The sequence below is a fragment of the Elaeis guineensis genome, chromosome 3, assembly GCF_000442705.2.
Source record: "Elaeis guineensis isolate ETL-2024a chromosome 3, EG11, whole genome shotgun sequence".
Lineage (NCBI taxonomy): Eukaryota > Viridiplantae > Streptophyta > Magnoliopsida > Arecales > Arecaceae > Elaeis > Elaeis guineensis.
The window spans coordinates 82877747-82902756 of NC_025995.2; the positions used below are offsets into that span (position 1 = coordinate 82877747).

Genomic DNA, 25010 nt, shown 5'->3' on the forward strand with positions numbered 1-25010 from the left:
CTTCTGGAGGTGCAGGAGGCGGTAGACGGAGCGACAGGAGATCGCAACGAGGGCGGTCTAAGTCCAGGAGGGACTTGAGCAAAACCAGGTGTTACCGGTGTGAAGAGTTGGGGCATCTAGCCAGAGATTGCCCTCAACTGAAAAATCGGACGGTGGCTGCTGTAGCGACGGCCGGCAGCGATTCAGATGGAGATGTCCTGGAGATATCTGACGAGGTATCTACTTCTTTTCAGCAGTGGATATTAGATTCTGCATGCCCCTATCATGTGTGTTGCAGAGAGGAGCAGTTTGACTCCCTGGAGAACAGTGAGAGCACTGTATATCTGCCGAATGGATCGAGCTGTGCGATCAGAGGCATTGGGACGGTCAGCTGGAGGACACATGACGGTGTAGTGAGGAGATTGGGGGAGGTCTGATACATACCCGATTTCAGGCGGAATCTTATCTCACTTAGCAGACTGCATTCGAGAGGCTACAGGACGGTAGCTGGTGGAGGAATCCTGAGGGTGCTACGCGGCGATAGGATTGTGCTGGAGGGGAAGAAGGAGAGCAGAGGACATTATTACCTGGCATGGAGCCCAGTGCGAGGTGGAGCATCGGGAGCCAGGTGGAGCCCAGAGCGAGGTAGAGCTCCAGGAGGCGGATCGGGCACGAGACAGGAGACTCGGGAGGACGAGAGGCGACGTCGCAAGGTAAGATTCCTATTGCCGCAGGATGATGCCCCGAGCAGGTCTCAGGTCAGGAGGAGCACAGCATACGACGGAGATGGGATCGAGCGGCCTGGCTCGACTCCCATGTTTGCCCATCCATGATCAGCAGGCGATTGCCCCAGGGCATGGGGGCGAGGAGATCCAGAAGCTCTCGGAGTTTGGAGGTGGCCGAATATCGAGTCGAGGTGGAGATTGTTAGGATTTGACACCTCGAGATTCAGCCCACATTGAGCCCACAACGAGGTTCGCGGTGAAAAACGGAGTCCAACGAGACCAAGATCACCTGAATCGGAGCTCGGATGGAGAAGATACGAGCTTTCGAAGATGGCACAAAAACCGAGGCGGCGGAGGACCGGCGGCGGACGGCAGCGGCGCGGCCGCAGGCGGCGGCGCGCGGGACGCGCGACCCAGGCCCGCGCGCGGGGGGGCCTGCGGCCCAGGCGGGTGTGCGGCCCAGCGGGCGCGCGGCCCAGCGGGCGCGCGGCCCAGGCGCACGCGGGCGCGCGGCCCAGGCGCGCGCAGGCCCGCGCGCAGGCCCGGCCCAGGCCCGCGCGCGCGGACCGGCCCAGGCCAGCGGGCCTGCTGGCCCTTGCCCCGGTCCATCGTGGACCGGGTGGTCCACGACGCGGTCTGCGGACCGCGTGGGCGTTTCCCACGCGTTTCTCGCGGTCCACGGCCCTATTCCGTGGACCGGAGCGCGATCGGACCCGGTCTTGATCCGACGGTCAGGAGGGTTTCTTGGCTTTGTTAAGGAGTCCTAATCCCTTTCTAATCATGCTTTAACCTTTGTTTAAGCCTTTAAAAGGCCTGTGACGAAACAGAGGGTTGTGTGGTTCGTTTTCTCGCCGTACGAAGGCCGTACGACCCCGATTGAAGAGAGAGAGGCGGACGTGCTGTGAGAGAAGGAGCAGGAGGCTCCTGGACAGCGGTCGCCAGGCTCTTCAGGGGTTCACGGGGGTCTCCAAGAGAGAGAGAGCTTTTGTGAGGGGAACTTCATGTGAGAGATAATTGGGTGTACAAGGGTTGAGGGTGAGGTCTCCTTTTGTAAAATTTTCTTTTCATAGTGAAGTTTGCATGTCCCGTGGAGGCGAGCCCTTTTGTGGCTGATCCACGTATTTTGATTGTTTTTCCTTTTGTTTTGTTTCTTCTTTCTTCCTGCTGCATCGCGTGGTACTGAAAGGATCTTGGGAGGTGGTGTCCTGGCCAGACATCCACCCAACACATATGGATAAGACGAAGGCAAACAACGCGCACAGGTTTCCGAGATCCAGAAACTAGAGCCACAATCACCTTCCAGAGATGGTGATCATTCCGGAAGTGGCCCTGGGCTCAGGTTCCCGTCCCATTCCCCTGGTGGGCATGGGCACCGGCGCCGTCTCTCTTGTGCCTGAGGACGTGAAGCCCGCCGTCCTCGATGCCATCGAGCTCGGCTACCGCCACTTCGACACCGCCTCTATGTACCAATCCGAGAAGCCGCTCGGAGAACCCATCGCCGAAGCCTTCCGACGTGGCCTCGTCAACTCTCGGAATGAGCTCTTCGTCACCTCCAAGCTGTGGTGCAGCGAAGCACACCCTGACCTCGTCCTCCCCTCCCTTCAGAGGACCCTCCAGTAATTAATCGTTATACGCGTCTCATCCTTTCACCAGCCTTTTCTCTGCTTTGCTTTTTTTTGTTTTTCTTTGATAGGCAGTAATTAATTAGATATGAGTAACATTCTACATGTATTCCAACCTTTTTAACATTCGTTTTAAATACACTTCCAATTTGATCTTTTTTTCTTTTTTTTTTAATTTTTTTGGTAGAATCCTTTTTGTTCAAAACAATATTAACAAATCGTGTTAATATACGTTTACTATCTTTCAATTGTATTATTTTTTGCTAATTTTCTTCCAATAAGTGACAATATTCCATAGTTTTTGACTTTTTGGGAATTATATCAGGTAACTATTTGTTAATTGACTATGGATTATTGACTTTGAGTGGGACTTATCTGCAACTTAAACTTGTACGTGTCCTTCTTTGTCAAGAAAACAAAAAAAAAGAAAAAGAAGCATATATCCTTGTATAATATGAAGGGCATCAGCGCCCTTCTGTGTGTGTGTGTGCATGCTTTGCACTTTTTTTCTCTTATCACCTTATCTAACAGCTTGTTGTCATGACCAACTATTGATGCGTGGCTATGAGAAAGGGTGGGACAAAGGGGAGCATCCCATCTCATATATAGAAAATTCCCATCTTATAATATAAACATATATTTTCCTATTTAATACCTTTGAGTTAAATCTTTTCCTTTGCCTTTTGTTCTGCTGCAATACAATGCATTTCTTTTAGGGTTTTTGCGGCTATGTTTTGTTTTGCCTTTCGTGATTCAGAGTTTTACTAAACAGGAAATGGTTTTTTTACCTGAGGATTCTTGGATATAATTGATCTTCTTTTACGATATTGACTGTTGGATCACTCCATGCACAGATCTCAAAGCACTTCAAATCCATTTATTCAATGTCTGCACAGATTGCAAAGGGATTATTATGCAATCCAATGGTGAATTCACATGGAGGAAGAGAATCCTTCTTCTGTGTGAAAGCTACTACTCCCGTCCAATTTTTACTTCTCGTTTCTTATTTACATAGCATAAATGGAGTAGGGTGCTTTGCAATATATAGAGTACTATTACGATATATGATGAAAATTATATATATATATATATATATAGGAAGTGCATCAATTTGTCTCACTTGTTTCTTTGGTTATAATTGGTATTTCATGTGACTTTCATTACGAAAAACCCTTATGCAAAATATAAGAAATCAAATATCTAAAACACAACCTCAACTATTAAAAAAAAAAAACTCCAAAATGAGGTTTGTTGATCCAATCATCAGTGTTGTGGAGTCATACCACAACCATAAACCTCAGGACTCATCACCGAAAATCTTGGGCCGACGGTATTGGGATGGCTGTGGGTATCATTGGATCTGTCACACAAAGCCAAGGTAAAATCACCACATCGGCTTGAACATCAACTGACCTCTGGGTCGATCCTCAACCAACCTTTAATTGGGGACTCTATTGACCTCCTGATCAATTACTACAACAAAACAGATTATTAGCGACAAAAAGTTTTCATCACTAATAATCAATTTTCGTCGCTAATATTTATTAGCGATGAAAAATTCATCGTTAATTTTTCATCGTAAATAATCGCATTATTAATAATATTTGATGATGAAAAAAATTTCGTCACTAATAATGGGTATTTGCGATGAATAATTTTTATTGTTAAAAAATCAACGACAAAAAATTTTAATTGTAAAAAATGTATTTGCGATGAATTATAACGTCGCTAATAAATAAAAAATTAATAGCGATGAAAACTATTTCGTCGCTATTAATTTAATTAAAATATTTTTTGAAATAAATTTTTAAAAACTTTTAGTGACGAAAAATATCCGTCGTAAAAAATTCTTTTTGCAATGAAAATATTTCATCGCTATTAATTTAATAATTTTTTAAAAAAAATAAAATTAAATAATATTAGTGATAAAAATATTACGTCATAAATAAGATAATTTTTGATAAAAATTTTCATCGCTAATAATTATTTACGATAAATAATTATTTATCGCTATTAATTATATGTAAAATTTTAATATTTTTATATTTATTAAAAAATTAAATTATATTACTAAAATATTTTTGGCGATCAATCTTTCATCGGGAATAATTTCGTCGCTAATAATTTAATCATAATTTTTTTAAAAAAATAATTTATGAATATATATTTTTAATTTATCTGTATAATATTTTTTTATAAATTAAAAATTAAAAATAAAAATAAAAAATTTACATAATAAAAAATTTATACAAAAAATTATTTTATTATATTAAATTAAAATTACAAGAGATTTAAAATAAAAAAAGTACATGAAGAAGCCGTCAAATATCTGCATCTGGAGAACAAACCGGGGAAGGAGAGCGCTCGACGGAGCTTGGACCAACGATGGAGCTCGGACCGATTTGCTGCTGCCTCATCAGCTGTATCGTCTGCTCCATCTATGCCATCCACTCCATCATCTGAATCTAGAGCTGTTGATACTCGTCGACACGTGCAGCCAATTACTGAGCTCGCTGCTCAGCCTGCTGTCGATCTATGGCAGCATGCTGTCGATCCTCGACAGCCTGTCTCTGCACCTCTGTCAGTCGAGCCTCGTATGTAGAATGGATATCAGCCCTAGATGAGCGTGAGGATGAGGAAGCAGTGATCCCATACCTCAGACCTCTAACATAGCAGGATCTCATATCGAGCACCCGATCACAGATCTCATCATCTGTGGATGCAGTCGAGCCCTCAGGGGTAGGCTGGGATCTCATGTCTGTCATACGATTCTGAAAATTAAAGTTATAATTATTTTAATTTTACAATAAAAATCAGACTGTGAATGAAAAAATAATTGAAAAAACTTACAAAGAGCTCCTAGCTTCCTGTCGTCCACTCCCCTGACCGTCGCTGGTGGGTCCGTTGGTAGATATCGATCCTACCAGGAAGCTCGCCACTCTCAGCATTTCTCAATAATTTAAAAATTAATTAAAAAAATTTAAATAATTAGAGAATTATATGCTAATTAAAAATTATCTACTATCTGCTTCATGTGACGAGCGAACGATCTCGAACCTCCATAATGAGGTACGGTCTGTCTCGTCCGATTTACGGTATTCTGGACACATCAGCTCTGTACAGTTACTGATCAAATTAGTAGATAATAAATTTAATTTAAGAATAAATGATTCAGTCATTAAACTCTAAAAAAAGAAAAAGTTTAGATATGTAACCTGATATGCCGGATCCTCGTAATGCCGACATATGGCAGTCCAATCGTCCATAGTGATGCTGTCATAGGGCTGCTGCCACACTTCCTCCTCTCCATGATCCTGCACCATACGGTACCAATACTGATGCATGTGATGACGATAATCTTTGAAATGCAATGATAAATGAGTATCCATAGCTTATCTCACACGATCCTTCTCAAAATCAATGATCTCGAATACATCCTGCCAATAACAAATATTAGAAGAATACTATATAAATTAAATATTCATAATATAATTTATTTTACCTTTAAGTGGATGTAAAAAATCTCTCTCTGAGCTGGTAGAACGTGATGCCAATCGAAGAGCATCACGAGGGTATAACTATGGCATATGATGCCCAGCTCAGTCTGCCATGGCTCGCATGATCCCCTAATGGGCCTGGTGTAGCTGGCTGGTATCTCGATATAGAGATGCTGTCCCGGGTGCTCACGTCTCCAATGCTCTAAAATGAGGTTCTTCGATGGACCTCGCCCTCGCCTCACTACCGATGAAGACTAGTCTGAAACAATAATAAATAAATCATTAGTATGATCTAAATAAAAGAATCAAATTTTATTATATAAAAAGTATAATAATACCACTGGGACCTATCTCACTGGGATCCGTCTCACTGAGACCCGCCAATGCAGAACCCTCTGACAATGGAGCCAGTGCGGCAACGGAGATCGGTGAAGGTGCCTCAACCTCCTCTGTAGACTATAAACGCGAACGTCATCATCTGTCTCCTGGTGCCATATCTGCAATAATTGATATATAAATAAATATAATATTAAATAATAATAATAAAAAATAAATAATATTCTAATGAATACAATTATATCACATACCATTATTGCAAGAGAAGATGGAACACAATAATATTCATATCTTCCTCGACATGTAGATCCTCCTTTGAATCACAATAATCGATATATGTGTCCTCTTCTATCTCATCGTCATTTATAAACTGATCATCACCCTCCGACTTATTAAGATTAAATATAAAATCAGCTTCAACTTCGTTGGACGGTAGATCAACCCTATTCAAAGGTGCCATTACAAGTTCTTCATCAACCAAAATCTTGGTTAATGTTTATTCTTCTTGCTGAAAAGCTTCTTCTTCATGTAAATCCGAATTTTCATCCATCTCTAATCAGGTTGATATGTCATATACACCTTTAGGTGTTATTGTTTATACAACATACCAATTACCTCGATACTTTAGATCCTTCAAATATATTACTTGTTTCGCTTGAGTTGCTAATATATACGGCTCATTTTGGTACCATGTTCGTACAAAATTTACACTGATAAAGTGTGAATCGATATGAATACCGATCATTTTATTACTAATATCCCACCATTCATACTGAAATAATAATACAGAATTACTGGACCTATACTTCAGTTTTATGATATCTACCAGCACACCATAATAATCAATCTCTTCTTCTCTTTCATATCTTGTTGTAGCAATCCCACTATTCTAGGTCCGTCATTGCATCTCAAGCTCTCTTGTGTGAAATCTCACTCCTCCAATGATACAGGATGCATAGTGATTAACCCTTTGATTTGGATCACATGTTAAATCGTACAACTCATCGGTCGCACCCACTTCTTTATTGAAATACTTATGTTTCATCTATACCATAACATAAAAAATAATATTAATTCAAATAATATTATTTATAATTAAATAAATAATATATCACTAATATAACTTATAAAATCATTAAACTATTTTGCAAATTTTTTCCTATATCGATCATCGATATTCATATTATTCTCTCTACATAGTATACTCTTGTGCTCACTGCAACAAGTTATAATTTTTAATTTTACATCGACATGAAAAATTTACTTAAAATATTAAATAGTATGCTAAGATGGTACTTACTCAATGAAATCTTCAATTTCTTCACAATTATTTAGAATGTAAAAGTATGCCTTGGATAGCTTGTCACGTCCATAAATTCATATCTCCTTGCACCAATAGGTCGAACCGTTTGTTTAAATATAAAAAATATCGGTTCATTATCACCCCATTCACGGTCTACATTACAATCTGTATGATTGAATCTTGTTTCAATATCGTCAAGATACATCGAGCAGAATGTGACATACTCCGTAGCTACATATGCTTCCGCTATAGACCTTTCAGGCCTTGCTTTATTGCGTATATATTTTTTTAAGATACACAAGAATCTATAAATAAAAATAAATTTAAATTTTAGAAATATATTTATATCTTATAATTGATATGATAAAGTGCATATAATTTTTTTACCTTTCAATAAGATACATCCATTGATAATATATCGGTCTGGCCAAAAGAGCTTCTTTTGGAAGATGAACAGCCAGATGCACCATAACATCAACAAATAATGATGAAAATTTTTTTTCTAACTTACAAAGAATGAGTACGATATCTTTCTCTGATCTCTCAAGTAAGTTAATCTTCAATTTTTGACAACACAGTTCTCGGAAGAATACTTCCAGCTCAATCAATGCAGTTTGAACACCACCACCCAAATAGCCACGCATAACCACAGGAAGCAAACATTGCATCATCACATAGAAGCCATAACTTTTCATGCCAGAGATATTGCCGTCGTTATGTCCAACACACCGTGATACGTTTGAAGCGTATGCATCAGAAAACTCAATAAAATCTCAAACTCTTTTTCGATATTCAGGCAAAAAAATATCTCTAGTATTCATTCAATTTTTATTGATATCCATCTAACAACAAATACAAAATCATTAACAACCAAAAAAAGATTCAGTGATATTCTGGATCCCGATCTGAATTTTGAACTGAATCACGATCTAAATTTTGGCCAAAATTTTGATCCAGATCCAGACATGGATCACATTATACAAAATAATATATATTAAAAAATACAGACTGAACAGTAGCACAGAAAAAATCCTTCTATCAATTTAATAAAGTAAAAATGCATGATCCTATCCATTTCAAATCATTAATAACAGGTGTGGTCCTATCCCTTTCAGAAAAGTAATAATTTTATTATTGTTATTAGTGGATATTTTATCTTATTTTTATGAAAATTTTGATAGTATCTTCCCATAGTTCTCTAAGTATACAATGTGAATATGGTGCCTACGCATCCTATCGACCACATATCCAGAGAACAATGGACAGATAACTACTGAAAATCACATAATGAAATAAAATATCAACTATTAATAACAATAATATTATTATTTTTCTAAAAAGTCTGAATACAGGATATCCAAGAGTCGATCTCGATGAAGATCGACTCTTGAATGGGAATCTATGGCCCAATACAATTTAACTACCATCTTTGAACACACATTCGAAGATGAATTTTTAATTTATCAAAAAAGAATAACTTCGTATTGAAATTTTTTCATCAAAAATTTTAATAGAGTTTTCTCTAAAATAAAAATATTTTTTATATTTAATTATATATAATTTTAGCAGCATACAAAATAGCACATAAAATAATTAAATTATAATAAAGAACACCACTATGCATTGTGTTAGTGAAAAAATAATTAATTAAATAATTAAATAATTTTAATAGTAATACTAAAAAATAATATGCAACAAATATAATTAATCAAATAATTAATGAAATAATTTTTTCGACCCCATCTCCCCTGGTCGCCCCCTCCTCGGCCCCATCCCCACCATCCCAGCCAGGCCCCATCCCCGCTAGGCCCAGCCCCATCCCCACTGGCCCGGCCCGACCCCATCCCGACTGGCCCGGCCCGACCCCATCCCGGTCGGCCCCCCGATGGCTGGAGAAAATACCAAGAAAAAAAAAACTTACCGGCAGTGGATGCAAGCGCCATCGGCCCGGCCCGACCCCATCCCCACCGGCCCGACCCGGCCCCAACCCCACTGGCCCTGGCCCGCACCGCCGACCTGGCCTGACCCCATCCCCATAGACCCCGACCTCATCCCCGTCGGCCCGGCCCCATCCCTGTCGGCTCGACCTGACCCCATCCCTGTCAGCCCGGCATCTCCCCCATCCCCATCCCTGTCAGCCCGGCATCTCCCCCATCCCCGACGGCCCACCGGTGGCCCGAGAAAACACAAAAAAAAAAGCCTTACCTTACCGACGGACGACGACAGCGATGACGGTAGCGGACGGACGACAGACATGGCAGGGAGAGGGGGAGAGCAGAGATGGGGAGGGGAGAGAGCAGAGACGGGGAAGGGAAAGAAAATGGGTTTCAGGATGGGACTTGACGGGACGCGACCTATTAGCGATGAAAATTTTCGTCACTAATAATTTATTTTCATCACTAATAATTGCATGAAAAATATTATTTATGATGAAATAAAAATTTTTATCGCTAATAATATTATTAATGATGAAAAAAATTTTCGTCGCTAATAATTACCACCAAAAAAAAATTTCTTGCTAAAAAATTTTCCCACCAAAAAAATTTATTTATGACGAAAATCTTTGCATCGTTAATTATGTTATTAGTGATGAAAAAATATTTTCATCGCTAATAATTACTAAAAAAAAATATTTTTTTAAAAATTCTATGATGAAAATAAACATGAGCCATGTGATGTAATTTAACTCCTTAGTTGGTGGGTCTTTCACAGAAAGTTTATATATATATATATATATATATATATATATATATATATATATATATATATATATATATATATAGTCAAGTTAGAATCAAAAAATAAACATGAGCCATGTGATGCAACTTAACTCCTTGGTTGGCGGGTCTTCCATAAAAAGTTTATATATATATATATATAGCCAAGTTAGGATCAAATCAACAGTATTTGGACTCAGATATGATCATATCAAAATTTTGTAATAGAAGTTCTAAATCAATGATTCAAGCTATTGAATGTGATCTAATATCTAAAAGCTGCTTGCACACAAAAAATTATATAATTTCTAATCCTTAACTTATATATCTACGAGTCAAAAATTGGATAGTCCAAATAAAATTAAATTAGATATATTTTTTTGATTATTTGATGCATAGGTTAGGGATCTTCAAATCATATAATATTTTGTATACAAGTAGTTTTGAAATAGTAGATTACATCTAATGATGTGGATCATTGATATAGGATTTTTGTTGTCCAATTTTAATTAATCAAATTTAAACATGTATATATTGCTTTGAAAGGATAAACACTTTGTAATCCTTACTGGCCTTTAAAGGTTTCACGATATGTACCTCAAGTATTCATGCATGGTCCTTGCCTCTAAAGATCCCACCATAGGTACCTCATCGATTCATACGTCATTTTATTATGTCAGAATCCACTTATATTTTAGACCATAATTATGAAGTTATAATATAAGATGGGTAACCAACATAAACATAAAAACAAAGTTTAGAGATATAAGTTTGGTTTTGTTTAGAATTGAATGAACAATACTGTTTGATATTTATATGAGAATGGGTTTAGAATTGGGATCCAAGTCTTCCAATAGAAAATTATGTAAACTAGATCACGTTGTCTAGGACACATATCAGGTGACTTTATTTCAATTTGCTTATCTAATCTATTATTTTTATCATAAATACATATTATTTATGATGTAATATTTTCATCACAACTAATCTATTATTTTTAAATTTTTAAAATTTTTAAATATTAATGACAAAATATTTTCATCATAAAAAAAGGTATTAGCGAAGGAAATCCTTTTTTTCATTGCTAATATCGAGTTTTTAAAATTTTAAAATTTTTTATTTTTCACATATTAGCGATGAAAAATATTTATCATAAATCATCAAGGATTTTATGATGGATAATTAAAATTTCATCATAAATATGGGCTTATTTACGACGTAACTTTTTCATCATAACTAATCTTTTATTTTTAAATTTTTAAAACTTTATAAATATTAGTGATGCAAAAGTTTCATTGTAAAAATAAGTTTATTAGTGACGAAAAACTAGTATTCCATCACCAATAACCTACTTATTTATGATAAAAATATTTCTATTGTTAATAGTCTAGTTTTTAAAAATTAAAAATTTTTTATTTTTCACATATTAGCAATGAAAAATATTCATCATAAATAATCAAAGATTTTATGATAGAAAATAAAAATTCTATCATATATATAAAATTATTTATGATGTACCATTTTCATCGCAAATAATCTATATTTTTTAAATTTTTAAAATTTTTTAAATATTAGCGATGCAAAAGTTTCATCGTAAAAATAGCTTATTAGCGATGGAAAATCAGCATTCCATCATCAATAATCTCTTATTTATGATGAAAATATTTTCATCATTAATAGTCTAGTTTTTAAAAATTAAATTTTTTTTATTTTTTCATATATTAGCGATGAAAAATATTCATCGTAAATAATTAAGGATTTTACAATGAAAAATAAAAATTTCTTCATAAATACTGAATTATTTATGATGGACCATTTTCATCATAAATAATCTATATTTTTTAAATTTTAAATTTTTTTAATTTTTTTATTATTAGCAATGAAATATTTTCATTGTAAAAAGTTTGGTATTAGCGATGTAATAACTTTATTCATCATAAATATGTTAATTATTTACGATAAAAATTATTTCATAGCTAATAGTGGAGTTTTAAAATTTTTAAATTTTTTTATTTTTTTTCACATATTAGCGATGAAAAATATTCATCGTAAATGAAGGATATTTTATGACAAAAAATATATTTTCCATCATAAATATTTTATTATCTATGATGTAATTTTTTCATCATAAATAATCTTTAATTTTTAAATTTCTAAATTTTTTAATTTTTTTAAATATTACTGATGAAATTTTTATCATTAATAATTTTTATTTGTGACATAAATGTCACTTTCGTTGCAAATAAGATAAGTATTTGCGATGAAAAATTATGTCGCAAATAATCTATAATATTCAAAATTTAAAAATTTTTTATTTTTCTTCAAATATTAGTGACAAAAATTTTTAGTCGTAAATAACAAATATTTATGATGGAATACCACTTTTCATCGCAAACACTTGTATTATTTACGATGAAAAATTTTTCATCGATAATATTTAAAAATTTAAAATTAAAATAATATTTTATTATTTATGATAAAAATAATCATCATAAATAATTTATATTTATGATAAATTTTTTTTTCATTGCTAATATTATTTATTTACGATGAAAATATAATATCGTCATAAATATTTTTTATTAGTGACAAAAATTTTGAAACATCGTAAATAGTGTTATTGGTGATGAAAATTTTGAAACATCGAAGGCCCCCCACCTCCAGTGCTGGTGGACTTCTTTTGCAGATCTGTTCTGATATCCCGACATCTGGATCTCCCTCAACCCTTAGCTACATCAGCATCTGCAGAGCCTTGACGCAATAGATTTAGTGCTAGAGGAAGGGCCCAGCAACCCTACTTAAGGGAGTATGCCACGTCGCTCCCTCGCTTCCCATCGACCATCGACTTGGCGAGGTCGGGGCAGATCCATCTAATCATTTACCTCCCACAGATTGGTGGAACCAGAGTAGTTGCCCGTAATGGTAGAGTCTTAGCAATTTGACAACCTGATCCGCCTGATCCAAAATCTTGACCAATGCCGTCCAGCATCTATAGCATGCCACAGATTCATGACAGCTACCTTAGCCTACTCCTTAGGTAGCGCTATCTTAGCACAGTCATCGAGATCAATCCTCGATCCTGGAGAATCTTCTCTGAGAGATGCACGAATCGATCTCCCCCGATCGATGACCATCCTCCCACTATGGGTCTGCCCACGATCGATGACACTGACGATCTCCTACTTCCGATGGGTACTCGATGCCAAGCTATACTTCCTAGTTGGAACATTCTCGTAGAGATGGAGATCTTGAGCAGAAGATCCATTAGATCGAACACCGGCTCACTAAGGTCAAGATGGGCTATGCAAGAAACAACGAAGTCTTCAGCTTCAATTCTCGACCACCCTTCATCCACCCCATCATCCATGAACTAATCCCAAGTTGGTTTAGGATGCCGATGGTGGAACCGTACAATGTCTACATGACCCCCTCAACCACTTAGAGGGATACAAGGCCCTCATGATGCTCTAGGATGCTTAGGATGCCCTCCTCTGCTTCGTCTTTTCAGTAACTTTGAAGAAGGCAGCATGAACCTGGTACTATGGGCTTCAACCAGAGTCCATCTCCTCCTTTAAGCAACTCGGACACCAGTTCATTGCTCATTTTGAAAATAGTCAAGCCCAATCGAGGACCTCAGACAATCTCTTCTTCCTCCATCAAGAAGAGGAGAATCTTTATGTGACCATGTGGCATGCTTCGACGTGTTTACTCTGGAAGTGTAGAGTCTAGATAAAGCTGTCGCCATATCAGCTCTGAAGAGAGGCCTCCGCAGTGAGCACCTCATTTACTCCCTCAACAAGATGTATATGAGGGATTATGCCAACCTTCTAGCTCAAACCCACAAGTATATGTAGGCCAAAAGAGGGTTGGATTGCATGTTGGTAGGGGGTAGGTCAGACCTCCAACAAAAGGAAGCATGCACGGAAGGATGTACGCTCGACCCAAGTTAAAACAGGGTCCTCCCAACTGCCGAAGGCACCAAGGGTAAAGAGTCCACCTCGATACTATAATAGCTATTCCCTGTTGACCACCTCTCGAGCCCAAATCCTTATGGAGATCAAGGGTAATGAGTGCCTTCATCGATCTCCACCGATGAAGACCCCATCAATTCGATGGAATAAGCAAAAGTACTGCCCTTCCATCATGACCACGATCATGACACCGAAGAATGCCTCCAACTGAAGGACGAGATTGAGACTCTCATCCATTAAGGCTACCTTGAAAAGTATGTTCTGGGGTAGTGAAACCAAACCCTCGAGGAGCCATCCCAGTACCCGTCCGATGAGGACAACAACAACAACCGCCCAATGGCTGGTATCATCAATATGATCTCAGGCCTTGAAGGTGATAGGAGGACAAGGAATTGTACCAATAGCCAATTAAAGGCCTCCATAGAGTACTCATCTCTTGGATGTTGGACCCTAGGGTCTCTGAATGAATTATAGGTAAAACTTCTGCATTGTTTAGCTTTATTAATGGATTTTTCCTATTAAATCCCAACAGATATAATACAAGCCAAAGGTTGGACAATCGACATCAAAAAAAGGGACAACCCTCCGAAGATCCTGTTTGGTCACCCAACGCTCCTTGTCCATAGATGAGTCAAGCCAAAGCCAAAGACTTCGATGAAAGGGGCTGACCCTCCAGGGGCCAAAGATGATAACAAAGACCTAGTAAGATGGCTCTGAAAATCATACAACACAAGAAAGAAAAATATAGGAATATTTTATGTAGAAAAGAAGGCTCATTACAAGGTAACCTCATCCACATAGAAGCTATACAAGAAAAAGCTACAACATCAGAGCTCTGATGATGCTTTCAGACCGACCAACCCTTAACGATAACCCCTGCAACAACCAATGGACCGCAGAAAAGGATATCGGCAATTACACAGTAGGTGCCCTCTCAAAAGACTATCCACCTCCAAGATATTCCATTGAGGATGGACAGGAGGCCACCTTGCCGGGGAAGGAGTGACCCCCTAGAAAGGTGTAAGACCTTTCTGTGGAGCACAATGCTGAAGCAGCTTCTAATGACTGCCAATCTGACTCCCTCACCGAAGTGACAGATTTTTTCAATACCTCTCATGCCAAAAAGAATCATTTGCCAACGTGCTCCTCTAAGGCACTTAGCAGCTGATCGAGCGATAGTGGGGATTCCCCCACTCGGAGGAAGGTATCGATGATTTTTAGATGATAAACAAGGCAGCGCCACCACATTATCAAAAATGTTGGGTTGACCTCAATCTCAAATGGCAGGGGGGCCCATTTATAAAGGAACTGGGTCTGGGTACCTTCAACTAGATCTACTGACCGCACAATGGGTGTCACTGTGGGAGTGGCTCAAGGGCCACACCCTTTGGCAGTCGAACTCCCAACCACCCATCCCGACAAACTATCATTATGGGGAGGTAATAACATTAAATAGCACATAGAATCCAAAGGGACATGACCTTTCGATGTATGCTCCTTTGAGCTACCTCAAATCCATCTGAGACCTCAGACACCAAGCCAGACAAATCGCTAATGGCAACAAAAACTATGAGATATTCAAACACCAAATTGAACCTAATGACTAGATCAGCCCTTGAAGATATCTTGACTTAGGCTAAGACCTCCAAAATATCAATTGGCAAAGCATCGACGATAAGGAGATATCCTGATCCAAATTAGAACCTTCACAAATGAACCTTAGAGATATCTTGGTTAGGATTGAGACCTTCAAAGAGTAGTCAAGAGTAATCCAATAATGATTAGGAGATATCCTGACACAAGTTAGGATCTCGATGAATAAAATCTTCCAAATTAATTCGAAGATAAGATCAAAGTCTTCAACTTGGCTGGCATTGCCTAATGTCAAAAAGGACATCAGAGAATCTATATTGGCAAGTCTACATTAGGGAACCAAGTTGGGGATCTACACAAGCCCAATGATCTGATGGAACATTGAAAAATGCAAACAGACATATCTCGACTTAGGTTGAGACCTTCGAATATCATGCTGAGAATAGATCAACAAATGGGATCCTCGAAATTGACCCTAGGACATGACAGGTCTTGCCCAACCAAGTCGAGGTAAACTTTGGAGATCCACATCGACAACAAAAAGATATCCTAGCCCAAGATCCCAATAATTAAATATCTTAGAAATGACCTGACGACAAGTCATAAAGTCGAAAGTCCATTGATAGCCCAACAAAAACCATGAGACTGGACTCTAACGAATCAAAAATTAGATGCCCGAACACTCAAGTCAAGTAATATAATTTGCTTTTCATTAGCCTAATATGCTTTTATAGAGAGATGCCTAGGCACCAGAAAAGTAGATATAAAATAGATGATGTTGGCTACATTCTAGCGCACACCCTTTGGGATCCCACATGGGATTTATGTAGCTCATGATGTGGCAACAATTCTTGGAGGGTCAACCTTTTATGGGGGGTCGGCTCAGCCCTTAGTTGGAGGATTAAAGGAAGAGTGACTGCTCTATCTGCTGCTGGGGTCGATCTAGTTTGAAGCAGATCGACTCTAGTGCGAAGCCCCTCAGGCCCACCCGCAGTATGTATAGACGCGGGGTTCTGTGTCTGATGAATAAAAGCTAATAAACCCCACCTTCTATCAGAGATTTTTCTTTTAGAAGGTTGGTTAGGGGCTATGGTCCTAACATCTGGTATCAAAATGAGGTTGTAAGTTCGAGTCCTGCTTGGCCCCTCGGGTAGTTGCTGAGGGGGGATTGTTGGCTATATTCTAGCACACACCCTTAAGGGTTCCATGTGGGATTTATTTGGTCAGTGATATAGCAACAATTCTTGGACTGCCACTAGGGTAAATCTAGCTTGAAGTGGGTGGATCGACTCCAGTGCAAAGCCCCTCAAATCCACCTGCAGCACATAGAGATGTAGAGTTCTGTGCCTGATAAATAAAGGCTAATAAATCTCATCTTCTATCAGGGATTTTCTTTTTAGAAGGTTGGTTAGGGGCTACGGTCCTAACAGATGAGGATCTAATCCTCATCCAAAGAGAAAGCCCCTACTTTCTCATCGCTGTTGCTGGGAAGGAGACACCCTAGATCTAGCTTTGGGACCATCCACTCTACTTAGGCCTTGCAATTTTTGAAGCCCTGGGCAAAGGCAACTGCAGCAAATTTGGTAAAGTCCTCCTCATATTCTGCCAAGGCCTTGAATTTGTTGATACAGTGGTCCAAAACCACATTAGGAATCCACAAGGAGGAGCCAGAATCCCTGCCACTTCCACCTAATCGGGAAGCGCTCACCCTAGGCCCCATGAAAGGAGTTGGGGCCCTACTCAACAAAGGGGGGTGAGACGACCTCGAAGCGGTAGTAGGAGATTGTTTCGACTTGGTGCTTCTCGCCCTCTTGGATCAAGATTCTCTATGGAACACGGCTATTCTTTCCTTCACCAACTATTTCATGGACCAAATTGAGTGTATCATAGCTACTAAAAAAAAACTCTGATGAGAACTACGACAAGAGGGGTGATTGGAATAGCAGAATCCCGTCAAATAAATTATGTATTTATATAGCTTAAAATAGTGCGGATACGGCCCTCAAGTAGTCGGGGGATGCCACATGTCTACTTCTGGAGTGACGGGTTGATGCCCCTTCGATCCCATGGGCAACCCTTAAAGGATGCCTTGGAACTGCTTGCAACCTGCCATATGGTGAATTGTGATAGGCTCAAGGGTGACTCCCAGAGACTAACTCCCTCGAAAATAACACAAGGCATTTAATCATCTTCGAACAATCGAGCAGTAATCGATAGCTCTTAGCCTCCTAAAATAAAAATAATAAACTACTTCAAGCCGCCCATACCTTATAAATGCACCAAGATTTTTGAAGCGTAAAATCTTTTCAAATCATTAAGGCGTGATCCACAATGTGACTCATCGAATTAAAGGCAAATCCTATGAAGCAACGTCACAATTCATTCGAAGATCAAATGACTCGGATTTGTCCATTCGGCAAGTTCTAAGAACTACTACTCCCTTCATCCGAAGCAACCACTTCAAACTCGAAAGTGGGGAGCAAGTGTTATGGAGTTATACCACCTCAAACATGAACCTCGGGACTCGTCTCCAAAAATTTTGGATCGATGAAAATACCAGGATGGTCGTGTGTACCATCGGATCTGTCACATGAAGTCTAGGCAAAATCATTGCACTGGCTCAAACATCAACCGACCTCCGAGTTGATCCTCAGCCGACCTCCTGGTTGGGACTCTATTGACCTCTGGGTCAATCCTCAGCTGACCTTCGGGTCGGGACTCTATCAACCTCCAGGTCGATATCCATTGTTAATGAGGATGAAGTCCACAGTTGACTCCGATCTCCAGGTTGGGATCCCACCAACCACCAAGAATAGGGTTCCACGATCGGTACCGATGTAGATTTGATGGGACGGCACTTCGGCCATGGGCCGACCTCAATTCATCGACTTATCGGACCATGTAGGCAATCTGTTGGAATCTTCTAACCAACTCTTGAAATGTGGCCACATAGGCATAACAAACACCCACGACTAACTACCAACAAGCTCAGGCTTGATAGCCTATGGGCCTATGAATAACAAACTTTGACATCTCCCTATATGACATAATGAGAGGACCCTCAGGCAAGCTCTGGCAAGCCAATCCAAGCCATTCTTAGTTCTCATACTCTCTCTATCTACGTTCAAGCTTCGGCTGACTTAAGCATCAGAAGGTCCCCCGTCGGAGGCCCCCCACCTCTGGTGCGAGCGGACTTCTTTCGCAGGTCTGTCTCGGTATCCTGGCATCTGGATCTCCCTCCACCCTTGACCACATCAGCATCCTCGAAGCCTTGACACAACAATCAAGATTCACAAAAATGAAAAATTACATTATCCAAATCAAGGTAGGAACAAAAGGCCTTTAATATCAAAATAAAGTAGAAAACCTGAATTGTTACTGCTCCTTGACCATATTACATTTTTTCTTCCTTCTTTCCTTTCCTTTCCTTTTTCTTTTCTTTTATTTTTCAAAAATGACACCCATAGTAGCATCAATCACTTTATTGAAGCGATGTAACAATTAACCATATCAAACACTCAGGAAAGCACCTTTCAAAATTTAGAGGAAAAAACCATCTAAATGGAAGCTGAATGAAACCAATATGTTATATAATCATGTTCACCATTCCATCTTGCAATCACTTATATTTTGATGCTTTATGTTCCGGATGCAGTAACCTCCAATTGGATTACCTTGATCTCTATCTCATCCATTGTCCTATGTGCTTAAAGCCTGGAGCATATAATAGCCCTATAAACGAGGAAGACATTCTTCCCTTAGACTTGAAGTCTGTATGGGAAGCCATGGAGAAGTGCCAAAAGCTCGGTTTGGTAAAGTCAATTGGGGTTAGCAATTTCTCAGGAAAGAAATTAGAAGAATTGCTTGGGTTTGCTGAAATATCTCCAGCCGTGAACCAGGTTTGTTGATTATTATTCTATAATGGGAGGTATCTAAATCTATTGTCTTGATTCTAATAAGAGCATATTAATATTGTAGGTGGAGATGCATCCACTTTGGCAACAGAAGAATTTGAGGAAATTCTGCAATGACAGGGGTATTCATGTGACTGCCTACTCTCCTATAGGAGGCCAATCTTTCCCAGGAAGCAGGAACCTTGCATGTAATGGAGTCAGAGGTGCTCAAAGAGATAGCAAAGGCCAAGGGAAAGACTGTGGCTCAGGTAGTTATCATGTCCCTTCCTTAGTTTGAACTTGAATCTTAAATTGCAGCCATTCAAATCGAAATTAACTGTATTCTGACTTTCTGCAAATCTAAATTTATTTACCAACTTGATTGCATGCTTTATTCTAGACATGTATGGTGGTGAGCCCTGCTATTTCCTAGTAGTCATCCATTTTCAATAGCCTAGCCTATATCAAGTAAACATGATACTTCAAGTAATATGCCATCATAGGATTGTATGCATTCGAAGATAGTAGTAAACTAAAGAAATTTTAGTTTATGTTGTGTGGATATCATCATCATCATCACCACCACCACCATTGTCAACCGAGCAAATCAAGTTGTAAACCCACCATCATCCATGGAAGTATTCTAGAAGATTCTAACACCAGTTGTCAGGCCTCTAAGGTTGGTGCTGGTACCAGGCAAGGACAAATTTAAGAAAGGTTTGATCTGCCATGGAATATATATAATTGATTGGTTGGAAAGAAGCCCAACGAAAAGAATAAGATTATAACTTTGAAATAGGAAGCTCTGTTCATCTCAAAAGCACAAATAAGTTCAAAAGGTAAATAAATATTGCACTCCCTTAGATTGATCACTAATATTTATCCTCCATTATTTTGTTTAATTGGTATATTTCTTCCAGGTTTCCCTTAGATGGGGATATGAGCAAGGAGTGAGCATGATAGTAAAAAGCTTCAACAAGGAAAGGCTCAAGGAAAATATCAAAATCTTTGATTGGGAACTAAGCGATGAAGAACGTCAAAAAATTAGTCAAATTCCACAAAGTAAGAAATTTCACATACTGTCTTTCCTCTCCCACGGAGGGTCTATCAGATCTCCCGACATCTCAGATTTTGAGTGATAAAACTCAGGTAAAGATTATGGATTTTAGACAAACATAGTTACATGCCAAGGATAAAAGGTTACATCTGCAACAGTCCTAGTCTGCTAGTCATTTTTCTCGCCCTCGTGTCTCATGCAACCCTAAGTAATATCTTTTTCTTGTCCTGTTTGTAGGTTGAGCATATGAATAAAAAAGTTCCTTTTTCGTAGTTATTGATCCAAGAATCCATGTGAGCAGAAGGAGGCAAGCTAGCAACAGCAAATTATAAATCCAAGGATTACCAATAGAAGTTGCCCATAGCCAAAAGCTCTTAGAATGTTTCACAAACTCGAGCACAAATGTAATGTATTAGTATGCTTGGAATGTTTCGAGAATAATGCTGTATAAGCATGCCCTTAATTTGTATTTTTACAAGTTCACTAGCATATAGTTCAATAATTTGCTCCGAGTGTCAGCATTAATCAGAAGCCTTGAAATGATAAAATTATATATTTGTTTATTGGAAAAGCAAGCAGCTTGATCATGAGGCTGTTTTTAGTCGTCACTCTATCGGTAGTTTCAATCTGTAGTTATCATAATACTCTTTTCACTCTCAGAGGGTTGAAGATTTGCATATATCTGAGAAAGTGCTCTTTTTTCGCTTGGCTTACGGAGTCATGGAGAGTTTGAATCGGATCTTCTGTTAATGGCTGTTTGGTGTCATCGTTCATGCCGAGCAATGCCTGTTTTTAATGGCTTTATCTGTAGGAACAACCTTATTGATCTGCCACACAATGGAAAGAATGTCAACTGATCAAAACGAGAGGGTTCTCCATCAGAGACAAAGTTATACAAGCATCTAATTTCTGATGCATGGGAGGATGTTCACTCGCAAGTTGTGTGTAGAGCTTTGACATCACCAACTTTTGATTATTGCTCGTTCTCTTAAATATGGGCCAAGTCTTCCAGTAATATTGTATCATCAAGTTCGAGAAGATTTCACCGAACCTGACAAGTTTTGGGACTTGATTCCTCCATGATGGAACTTGGTACAGGTTTGGGAAGTTTTCACTGAACATGACAAGACTTGATTCCTTCATGATGGAACTTGGTACAGGTTTTGGACAACACTGTTGCTAACCTAGTCGTGAAGTTGAGGACAATAATACTATTGCTAACCTAGTCTTGAAGTTGAGGTTTTTAAGGCATAAATTCAGGCAATGGAGCAAGGAACAAGTTGTAAATGTTGCGGAGAAAAAGAAGCGCGTGCTCGGAAGAATTCACTTGTTGGACTTGGAGGAAGAATCCTAAGACTTGGTACAACAAGAGCTCAAGAAAAGACTCATTAAAGTGATGTTAGAAAGATAGAGATTCTTTGGCACCAATGCCCTAGACTCTAGACCTATGTGGCTAAAAGGTGTAAGAACCTGTGACCTCCCCAAAAAAGCTAGTTGAAAGGTATTATCTAGGTTTCTTTTTTCTTTTGATGTAAATGAGTTAGTGAAGACCTAACTCAAATTATATTAACATAAATATAAATATGTTCAGACATAATAGTTCGGGTTACAGCAGAAGATACAGAATAATAGAGTGACTTACATTATGATAAATAAATTAAGTAGGAGTTAAACAGTATAGGAGAAGGTAATGGAGTTTGAGTGGAGACCATGTTGCGGATGGGGGGTGCCTTCCCATTAGAGACCTTCAGAATGTTCCCAGAGATTTGACGGAGTGACGGTGTTCAGCTTGCCCAAAAAATCCACTAGTGATTGCCTAATCGGTGAAATCTGTTCATCATCAGATTGCTGAGCAAGTTCTGACCAGGTCAAGAATAGTCTAGCCATCTGTTTAGCTACCGAATTTGGGAGAAAAGCATGAAAATTAAAACAACGCTTATTTCTTTCTTTTCATAAGCTCCAAAGTCCTGCTGCAATAAGCATGTCCAATCTCTTAAGAGTATTTCGCCTGAAGTGCTGTTGTCGCCATACATCCCATAGTTCTGATTGTGAGGGAGGGAGATCTTCCGGGTGATACTCTTTCAGAAGTGAGTTCCAAACTTTTCTTGCAAATGAGCATTGTAGAAGTAAATGATCCGCCGTCTCGGACGCAGCATCACATAAAGAACACGTGTCCGATCCGTTCCATCCTCGTTTGATGAGATTATTTTTGGTTTGAATTTTTCCTTGATAAGCTAAATACAAGAAGAACCTGACCCTCTCTGAAATTTTAATTCTCCATATCACTGTACGGTACTACGGCCCATCGAAGAAATACCTGTAGCAGAATCTGATTGGCAATTTTTCCGCTGTGAACCACCTGCCTGCTATTTCATCGGGATGTTGGGAAATATTTACCACTCACAGATCCCACAAGAAGGTCTGAATTTCTATAGATATACTCGTGCCTGCATTAACAGGCCAACACTTATGCTGCTTGAGTGCATCCAAGACTTCTGCAACAACCATTTCTTTGTTATGACAGAGTGTATAATCCAGGATAGTGCTCAATGAGTGAATGATGTTGAAGCCACACATCATACAAAAAAAGCGTGCGCAGACCATTTTTGACCTTGAATTTTACCAAGAATCGGAACAACATTGTAACCTGCTGAAGATCTTTCCAAAGGCAGGACAGCTTTTTTTGACATAATGATTTTATTAATACCTCTTGATTTTTATAATATCCTTTTTTTAATAAGGATGTTCCACGGTTTGGGAGCTTTAATAAATAATTCCCACCACCATTTACATTACAGGAGTTTATTAAGTAGTGTGATATCAGTGATCCCCATACCTCCATAATCTCTTGGACGACAGACCGATGTCCACTTGAGTAAACAGTTTCCCATCTTTAATCTTTCTTCACTGCTCCATAGAAAGGCCTGACGTAATTTGTCTATTTGTTTGTGTCATGCCCCCGACTCGAGATTTTGAATCGAGGGTCATGGCAACCGCCGCATACTCATAGAAAACTCTTCCCATAAGCATGCAAGGCATCTTATCATACTATCCTAAAACAACAGCGGAATAATTAGTCAACAATTTAAATCTAAAATATAACGACCTAAACTTTTTCTTTAATATCTCAATAAATTCAACAACGATTCAAAGGCTTTACATCAAATTCAATAAGCTTTTCAACCTAAAATAAAAGTATGAAGATTCTGCTTCTGATCACTCTTCCATTTATATCTTGTATCATCTTAATTCTTCAACATCTGTAAAAACAGTAAAATATGAGGTAATGAGCTAGACATCCCAGTAAGCAATGATCACTTTTCAACAGATTTCATCAGGCATTTAAGTAAATCATCATTTATAAAAAATCAGCATATAGAGTTCATCAATTCAAAATCAATTTCAATTATGCAACATAATTCATGCCAAATTCATTTCTTTTTCGAAAATTCAAGTTTCTTTCCAAATTTCAATTTCTTTTGTTCTTCAATTTCTTTTCGTCAACCATGAGCTATGACCACATTTTTCCTGTGGCAGGGTCATAATACCGCGTATCTGCTTGCGGTAGGCTGCGAATCATCTGGCAGCCATGTCCTTTGGAACCGCTGGTCTCGCTGGCGGTTTGTCGCTGGTCTTGCTGGCGACATAAACCCTCAGGACAATCAATTGCCAACGTACATGCCCCCATTGCAGGGTCCTTTACATAGTCAGGTTGTCAATTCTTATTGTTTCTTATATCATAATTCTTCATAAATCATGTTTCATATTCTAATTTCGATAATAAAACATATAATCATGTACTATCGAAATCAATCAATATAATGCATCATGAAATCAATATGTTCAATCATGCTACATCATAACATTTCAAATAAGATATTTTCATAACAAAATACCATTCATCCAATTCATGCATCGTTTCACAAATCATGTCAGAAGAATACATTATAATTTGCCGATAAATCTAAAAAAAGTGAAACATTACTTACCTCGAACGCATTCCAATAAATCCACATAATTCTATAAATTTTCTTTCAAAAATTTTATTCGTAGATCATATCGCGATATCCCATGATCAAACATCCACAATCCTATACAGAATCAATTTCAATAATTAGAAAGAATACGAATACCATATTTCAACGGTTTAGATTGGGTCCGATCATCTAATTTCATCTAATCAAAATCTAATTAGGACCTAAACGATCCAAAGTTTGACTATCAGATCAAATCAGATTCGAAGTGATAAGACTGAGGTTTCTTCATCGATTTTATAAAATCAAGTAGAGAGAGAAAATCAGAGGAGAGAATTCATGA

The 25010-nt window shown here is 38.5% G+C and overlaps 1 pseudogene; it reads left to right on the forward strand.

Annotated features, from left to right (window-relative positions):
• Positions 1 to 1968: 1968 nt before the first annotated feature.
• LOC105041925 (non-functional NADPH-dependent codeinone reductase 2-like) lies at positions 1969 to 21294 on the forward strand (annotated as a pseudogene).
• The last annotated feature ends 3716 nt before the right edge of the window (positions 21295 to 25010 follow it).